The sequence below is a fragment of the Toxorhynchites rutilus genome, unplaced genomic scaffold (assembly GCF_029784135.1).
Source record: "Toxorhynchites rutilus septentrionalis strain SRP unplaced genomic scaffold, ASM2978413v1 HiC_scaffold_8, whole genome shotgun sequence".
Taxonomy (NCBI): domain Eukaryota; kingdom Metazoa; phylum Arthropoda; class Insecta; order Diptera; family Culicidae; genus Toxorhynchites; species Toxorhynchites rutilus.
The window spans coordinates 436,834-445,467 of record NW_026600146.1 but is presented as its reverse complement, the minus strand read 5'-3'; positions in this window follow the sequence as shown (position 1 = coordinate 445,467).

The window sequence follows — 8,634 nt, the reverse complement described above, 5'->3', positions numbered from 1 at the left end:
GACTGCTCAAATCGGACCATTCCTTCCTCGGGTTTAGGGCACACCAACACATTTGGCCTTCCATTTTTGTTTATATAGATAGAAGATACAGGAATGCGTTATTCCATCTGAAAATCCTTTTCATCTTTCGAACAAAAAACAATTTCGTTAGCACCAACATCAAATGGACTAGCAACGCTTAGTTAATTGTATAACATATGGGAATTCAATTTTCCGAATTTTCCGATTTTTCTCTCCGCTATATTGATCTACGGGAAGAGACGAATACAACGAAATATAGATGACTGAAATTGAACCATTCCTTCCTCGGGTTTTGCGCTTACCAACACATTTGGCCTTCCATTTTTATTTATAGATATATGATATGAGAATGCGTTATTTCGCCTGAAAATGCATTCCCACTTACGAACAAAGATCAATTTCGATATCGCAAATATTGAATGGACTAACAACGCTTATGATGATGTAATTTTCGAACATGTGGGAATTCATTTTTCCGAATTTTCCGACCTTCCTTTAGGATTTTCCGAAAATTTTCCGATTTTTCTCTACACTATATTGATCTACGGGAAGAGACGAATACAACAAAATACAGGAGGCTAAAATCGGACCATCCCTTCTTCGGGTTTTCCGCTTATCAACAGATTTTGCCTTACATTTTTATTTATATAGATTGGGGATCAGTAAGCGCCATTCGTTTTTAGAACTATCCTTCCATAAAACATAACACCAACACTTGTCACTAAACTTCCTGCTAAAAGACGTGCTCTTGGCCACTCCCTCTGCTTGAATTTAGTATCATTAGATAGCAAGTGGAATGTGTTTTGAGATCCCAAAGGTAGTGATCACTTATCCATCAAGATTTGTATCCAAATTTGTATTTGTAGTTGTATTGTTCGGACTGTTTACTACTGACGAACATTTATGATCTGAGCATCACATCGCTCTGGTTTTCAGTGTCCGAAACGAGTGGCTGATGACGAGTGCAGTTTTGCTTTACACCGGTCTCCCGTCTCGCCTGCAAAGACGCACTCGGAGAGTTAATTTTACATTCGGTAACATTCGGGTTGTGGCGAGCTAAACTGAGCGGAGAGGCGAGATACTGCGAATCGTATACTGTAGAAACACTTGCCTCCGTGGAGCAAATTACTGCTGCGATTTGCACACAAACCGAGTGGAAAGAGTCTTTCGTTTCTTCTATCTAGATCCTTTGATGCGATCTATTAATAGACTCAGAGTAATCAAGAGAACATAATTCTGTTGGGAAGGGAGAGGAGTAATAGTTGATCGCAACTTGTACTTGTGCAGTTTGCGATTAATCATGGATCGAATCATGGTCGCATAATTTCCATCCTTGCTTCAATTCTATTTATCATTCTTCTTGCATGTATCCAAACTGCCAGCATTTCACTGTTTTGCTGCAGGGATGTAAGTCCGTGTTTATACACTGAGAAATTTAGTGGGGGTTTGTCGCAGTAGTTGCGACACATTGATTAGAAATAAAACCAACAATATATTTATGTGGACATCACTGATCTAGCCATCAATTCCGGAGATGGTTAATCAATTCTTCTATGGAGGAACCTAAACTATTTTCTCGTTTGGTCCATGAATGCGCACGTCGCGCTCAAACGAAACCAATCCCAGAATCCATTATTCGTCGAAGGGCTCCTAAACCTAAACCATGGCGGAATGAAAAGAGAGTCTAGCTTTATGTTGAAAAATCGTATGCACTTAAAGCCTCCCGGAAACATGGAGTCATCGTCAATTTTAAAATTTTCCTAACACTTGAGTCTAAGTTTGAAATTTTTTTAAAGGGAGTTCGATTGCATCAGTGAAAAAATAGTAACAACTCGGTTTTAGAATATACATTAAATTAGTTTATTGTAAATTAATTTATTTTATTTTATTTTACAACAAAAATTGTTAAAAAAAATATTAAAGCTAAATCGTGACTTGGCCCCATCTCTATGAATTTCCTCGGTTTGATCTATCACCTATGGGAAATAAAACATATTAACACAAATTTGTATTTTTTTAATTTGGAAAATGAACTCACGTCACTCCTTGTGTCACCTACTCATAGCCATTTCTCAGTGTTGTAGGCTAGCAAGTCAGGCCAAGGCCAGAAGATTCCCCTCGATAGCTCTCATGTATTTGATGCAATGTAAGAAAGAAAAAAATATTAATAATATCTACAGCGGAAAACAATAGAACAATCAAATAATAGAAAAATCAGTAGTGTAAAAAAATAACAACTCTGAAACTCAAAGTAACATAAGAAAATCCAACAGAATACGGAAAACAATAACGGTATAAATAAAATAAATCTAAATACTACTGAGAAACATCCAAATATTACAGAAAAACTAAAACATCAAAAATATATCAAACAAAACTCACAGCATAACAATAAATTCTACAACACGGAATAGTACAACGCAACTAAACTCAACAAAACAAATGAAGACAACAACAGAACAAATGCAATAAATACAACGGAACAACTTGAAATAACAAAATTTGAAGATAACAAACAAAAACACTGAACGCTTCCTAATTACGTGTATAATAAAAGATTTAAATAAAGAGCGACTGCGCCACTTCTCCTGCAACAACTAGTAGCATTTTAAAACAACAATACTTAAAAAGTCTTACCCCTTTCGCTGCTGTTTTAAGCCGTTGATTCTCCTGCCGCAATCTGGTGTTTTCCGCCATCATTTTTTGAAGCTCCGATTCAGCCTTCATCTTCCGAAAATATATCTCGTCGACCTCGGAAATGTCTATCGGCTCCCAGTCGTACACGTCATCTCCAGTATCCTCGATGTCATCATGGAACAGCGGCGGAAAATCTTCGTCCTCGATCATGCCCTCTTCAGGATATATCTCGTTCTTGGTTGGAATTGTCTGTAAGAAAATAAGATTTCATTAGCGCTGCTACGCACTCTAACACGATTTTACTCACCTTGGGTGGAAAACGAACTTTCCCTCCCGATTCCGCTCTACCTCCATTTGCTTGGGTGGCCCGATAGCCTCTCGGAACCCTCAAGCCAGTCGGAATCCGGGATGTAACGTTCGTTCGGTTCATCTTGGTGCTGAGTGAAATTTCTTCTTGCTTCTCTATTGCAATTTCAAACAGCAGTGACGAGTAATGTTGTGTGCACCTACCAAGTAGACTACTTGGATCGAAATCAGAGTGGGAAAATAGAAGCCGGCCTACTTTTGTAACATTTTCATTTTGACATACAGTCAAGTATTGCGTTACATGATTTGTTGTGATTTCGATGAAAATTGAAAACAAGTGATGTGTTTCTGTTTTAGAAATATAAAATTGAACTTTGACAAGTTGGAGCTATGGGAGATCAAACTTTATGGTGAAAAACAGGAAGTGGGTTATATCTATGGTATAACCGCAAGGGTGACGTAGGACTATCGTTGATTTGGAGATCATTTGTTTGAAGTTGAATCTAAATCCATTCTGAATGAATGAATAAATGAATATTTGGGAGACTTCGAAAACGAGAGCGTTACGTTGGAGGCACAAGGTTTTATGCATCCAATATTGGATACGGAAATATCCTACTGATGGGGAAGAATAATCTTCAGAAGCTATCCTGTTAATTGCGATTGATTGAAAAACCACAAAACCAAATGTATTTGGTCACAGTGTTACATGGATAGAAAACATTCAAATAAACTCTTTCACATGAATGTATTTTTAAATTCCCAGAGGAACTGGCAGATTATTTTCCGGAACTTTCTCGATGCTGAATGGCATCCAAACGGAAAGAATTCCGTGCGTGTATGTGTGTGTAGCGATGTCTTCCCGGGGAACCGTTTGTGGCATCACTCTCCTCCTGATGGATTCCCTTCTGGCCTAGGGTGCACAAACAGGCTCTTGGTGACACCGTTCATCAGCGCTTTCATGATAAACGAAGAGCTTCACCACAACAGCGACAACATGCTCCAATCGCTGTTCAATTAGAACTGAGTGGATTTCCGAGCGGCGCTCGCTTATATACCGATTGGTGATTTCAATAGCCTGTTTTGAAAGCAATTTTAAGACTATTGAAACAAGTTTTTGGATCAAAAAGTAACAAGTATAGAACGCGTAGATATTTCATCTTTCGAATGAAGTGTTTATCATTCCATTTCGTTCAGTTGTTTAGGAGCTATTAACGCTCAAAATCTCGGTCTCCGGCGTAACGCTTTCGTTTTCGAAACTTTGATTTTACACCCCGGTATAGAAATGAAAGACGTAGTCCTACGTCAAAACAGGAGAAACTGACTGCAGCCCAGGTCCTACCAATAACTCGAACTAGCACAGGAAAGCTTCCACCAACCCGTAACATCACATCGTCATCTGGCGATTTGTCGAACTCATCAACACCGACCAGCAATGGTAATAGTGCCCCAGGTTCCAGTTTGGCGAACAAATCGGCCATAATCTCTAGTAAGGCCTCGAGGGAGGAAATAAACTAACAAATGGTACAACAACTTCGGCTAGAGAGGGCAGCACACAATCAAAAGCGTGCGATGGAACTCAAACAGCAACAAGGTAATCGGAACCGGAAAAAATGGCCTTTGAGTCGACTGGTTAATCGTTATAATTTTACTCCGAATAGATGGTGCAAACCCACCGAAACAGTCCATTGTTCAGCGTTGTATTATTGTGAAAGAACCGGACGGTACAACGAAGATTATTCAACAGAACATAACTCAATCTTCACGGTCTGCTTCTGCATCAACTTCCCAGCCGAACCAAAGGCAGCAATCTCCCGCGCCCGCCAAACCAGATGGTCCACAAAAAGTGCAAATCATTCGTGATGGGAAGGATGGGAAGGTTAGCGTTCGTGGTCTGAACCCTGGGCAACAACTGATTCAAACGCCTGACAGAAAGCTACATGTTCTAAGTGCAGCCTCTGGTATGTTTGATAGTGGTGTGCTATGATTCCTAGATCTAAGTTATTTTTTAATTTACAGGATCAAACTCAACAGCGGGCAAGCAAGCAATTGCCGCTAACATATACCACGAAAGTGGCCACCAGTGGTGGTAGTACAAGTGGTGCAACGGCTTTTTTGTCGGCCCCCAGTGACTACCACATCTACGGTTCAGTCACCGCCGTCACAAACGTCGGTACAGCAGACAGTTGCATCAACGGCGACAGCGACGGCTATTCGTAGGGATATATTTTTCCTGTATATCGAGCTTCTTTTCACATCCAGTTTTATTCCAACTACTAGCTGACGCGACGAACTTCCTCCCGCCCAAAATAGATTTTTTGATTTGAATACTTTCAAACATCCACGTTTTCTTACTAAGTGAACGTTGAGTGCAATCACTGAACTCTTCATTGATTGATTACCCTTTGACCCTTTACAATTTCCTTTTACTATAAATTGTTTAGTACTTCTACAAAAATATATATAAAGTTATTTTCAGACACAATTCTCGCTCAAGATTCTTCAAGCATGAAATACATGTTTGATACAGAGAATATTACAGAATAAAGACTGCTCAAATCGGACCATTCCTTCCTCGGGTTTAGGGCACACGAACACATTTGGCCTTCCATTTTTGTTTATATAGATAGAATATACAGGAATGCGTTATTCCATCTGAAAATCCTTTTCATCTTTCGAACAAAAAACAATTTCGTTAGCACCAACATCAAATGGACTAGCAACGCTTAGTTAATTGTATAACATATGGGAATTCAATTTTCCGATTTTTCTCTCCGCTATATTGATCTACGGGAAGAGACGAATACAACGAAATATAGATGACTGAAATTGAACCATTCCTTCCTCGGGTTTTGCGCTTACCAACACATTTGGCCTTCCATTTTTATTTATAGATATATGATATGAAAATGCGTTATTTCGCCTGAAAATGCATTCCCACTTACGAACAAAGATCAATTTCGATATCGCAAATATTGAATGGACTAACAACGCTTATGATGATGTAATTTTCGAACATGTGGGATTTCATTTTTCCGAATTTTCCGACCTTCCTTTAGGATTTTCCGAAAATTTTCCGATTTTTCTCTACACTATATTGATCTACGGGAAGAGACGAATACAACAAAATACAGGAGGCTAAAATCGGACCATCTCTTCTTCGGGTTTTCCGCTTATCAACAGATTTTGCCTTACATTTTTATTTATATAGATTGGGGATCAGTAAGCGCCATTCGTTTTTAGAACTATCCTTCCATAAAACATAACACCAACACTTGTCACTAAACTTCCTGCTAAAAGACGTGCTCTTGGCCACTCCCTCTGCTTGAATTTAGTATCATTAGATAGCAAGTGGAATGTGTTTTGAGATCCCAAAGGTAGTGATCACTTATCCATCAAGATTTGTATCCAAATTTGTATTTGTAGTTGTATTGTTCGGACTGTTTACTACTGACGAACATTTATGATCTGAGCATCACATCGCTCTGGTTTTCAGTGTCCGAAACGAGTGGCTGATGACGAGTGCAGTTTTGCTTTACACCGGTCTCCCGTCTCGCCTGCAAAGACGCACTCGGAGAGTTAATTTTACATTCGGTAACATTCGGGTTGTGGCGAGCTAAACTGAGCGGAGAGGCGAGATACTGCGAATCGTATACTGTAGAAACACTTGCCTCCGTGGAGCAAATTACTGCTGCGATTTGCACACAAACCGAGTGGAAAGAGTCTTTCGTTTCTTCTATCTAGATCCGTTGATGCGATCTATTAATAGACTCAGAGTAATCAAGAGAACATCATTCTGTTGGGAAGGGAGAGGAGTAATAGTTGATCGCAACTTGTACAGATCGCGATCTGTACAAGTTGCGATTAATCATGGATCGAATCATGGTCGCATAATTTCCATCCTTGCTTCAATTCTATTTATCATTCTTCTTGCATGTATCCAAACTGCCAGCATTTCACTGTTTTGCTGCAGGGATGTAAGTCCGTGTTTATACACTGAGAAATTTAGTGGGGGTTTGTCGCAGTAGTTGCGACACATTGATTAGAAATAAAACCAACAATATATTTATGTGGACATCACTGATCTAGCCATCAATTCCGGAGATGGTTAATCAATTCTTCTATGGAGGAACCTAAACTATTTTCTCGTTTGGTCCATGAATGCGCACTTCGCGCTCAAACGAAACCCATCCCAGAATCCATTATTCGTCGAAGGGCTCCTAAACCTAAACCATGGCGGAATGAAAAGAGAGTCTAGCTTTATGTTGAAAAATCGTATGCACTTAAAGCCTCCCGGAAACATGGAGTCATCGTCAATTTTAAAATTTTCCTAACACTTGAGTCTAAGTTTAAAATTTTTTTAAAGGGAGTTCGATTGCATCAGTGAAAAAATAGTAACAACTCGGTTTTAGAATATACATTAAATTAGTTTATTGTAAATTAATTTATTTTATTTTATTCTACAACAAAAATTGTTAAAAAAAATATTAAAGCTAAATCGTGACTTGGCCCCATCTCCATGAATTTTCTCGGTTTGATCTATCACCTATGGGAAATAAAACATATTAACACAAATTTGTATTTTTTTAATTTGGAAAATGAACTCACGTCACTCCTTGTGTCACCTACTCATAGCCATTTCTCAGTGTTGTAGGCTAGCAAGTCAGGCCAAGGCCAGAAGATTCCCCTCGATAGCTCTCATGTATTTGATGCAATGTAAGAAAGAAAAAAATATCAATAATATCTACAGCGGAAAACAATAGAACAATCAAATAATAGAAAAATCAATAGTGTAAAAAAGTAACAACTCTGAAACTCAAAGTAACATAAGAAAATCCAACAAAATACGGAAAACAATAATGGTATAAATAAAATAAATCTAAATACTACTGAGAAACATCCAAATATTACAGAAAAACTAAAACATCAAAAATATATCAAACAAAACTCACAGCATAACAATAAATTCTACAACACGGAATAGTACAACGCAACTAAACTCAACAAAACAAATGAAGACAACAACAGAACAAATGCAATAAATACAACGGAACAACTTGAAATAACAAAATTTGAAGATAACAAACAAAAACACTGAACGCTTCCTAATTACGTGTATAATAAAAGATTTAAATAAAGAGCGACTGCGCCACTTCTCCTGCAACAACTAGTAGCATTTTAAAACAACAATACTTAAAAAGTCTTACCCCTTTCGCTGCTGTTTTAAGCCGTTGATTCTCCTGCCGCAATCTGGTGTTTTCCGCCATCATTTTTTGAAGCTCCGATTCAGCCTTCATCTTCCGAAAAAATATCTCGTCGACCTCGGAAATGTCTATCGGCTCCCAGTCGTACACGTCATCTCCAGTATCCTCGATGTCATCATGGAACAGCGGCGGAAAATCTTCGTCCTCGATCATGCCCTCTTCAGGATATATCTCGTTCTTGGTTGGAATTGTCTGTAAGAAAATAAGATTTCATTAGCGCTGCTACGCACTCTAACACGATTTTACTCACCTTGGGTGGAAAACGAACTTTCCCTCCCGATTCCGCTCTACCTCCATTTGCTTGGGTGGCCCGATAGCCTCTCGGAATCCTCAAGCCAGTCGGAATCCGGGATGTAACGTTCGTTCGGTTCATCTTGGTGCTGAGTGAAATTTCTTCTTGCTTCTC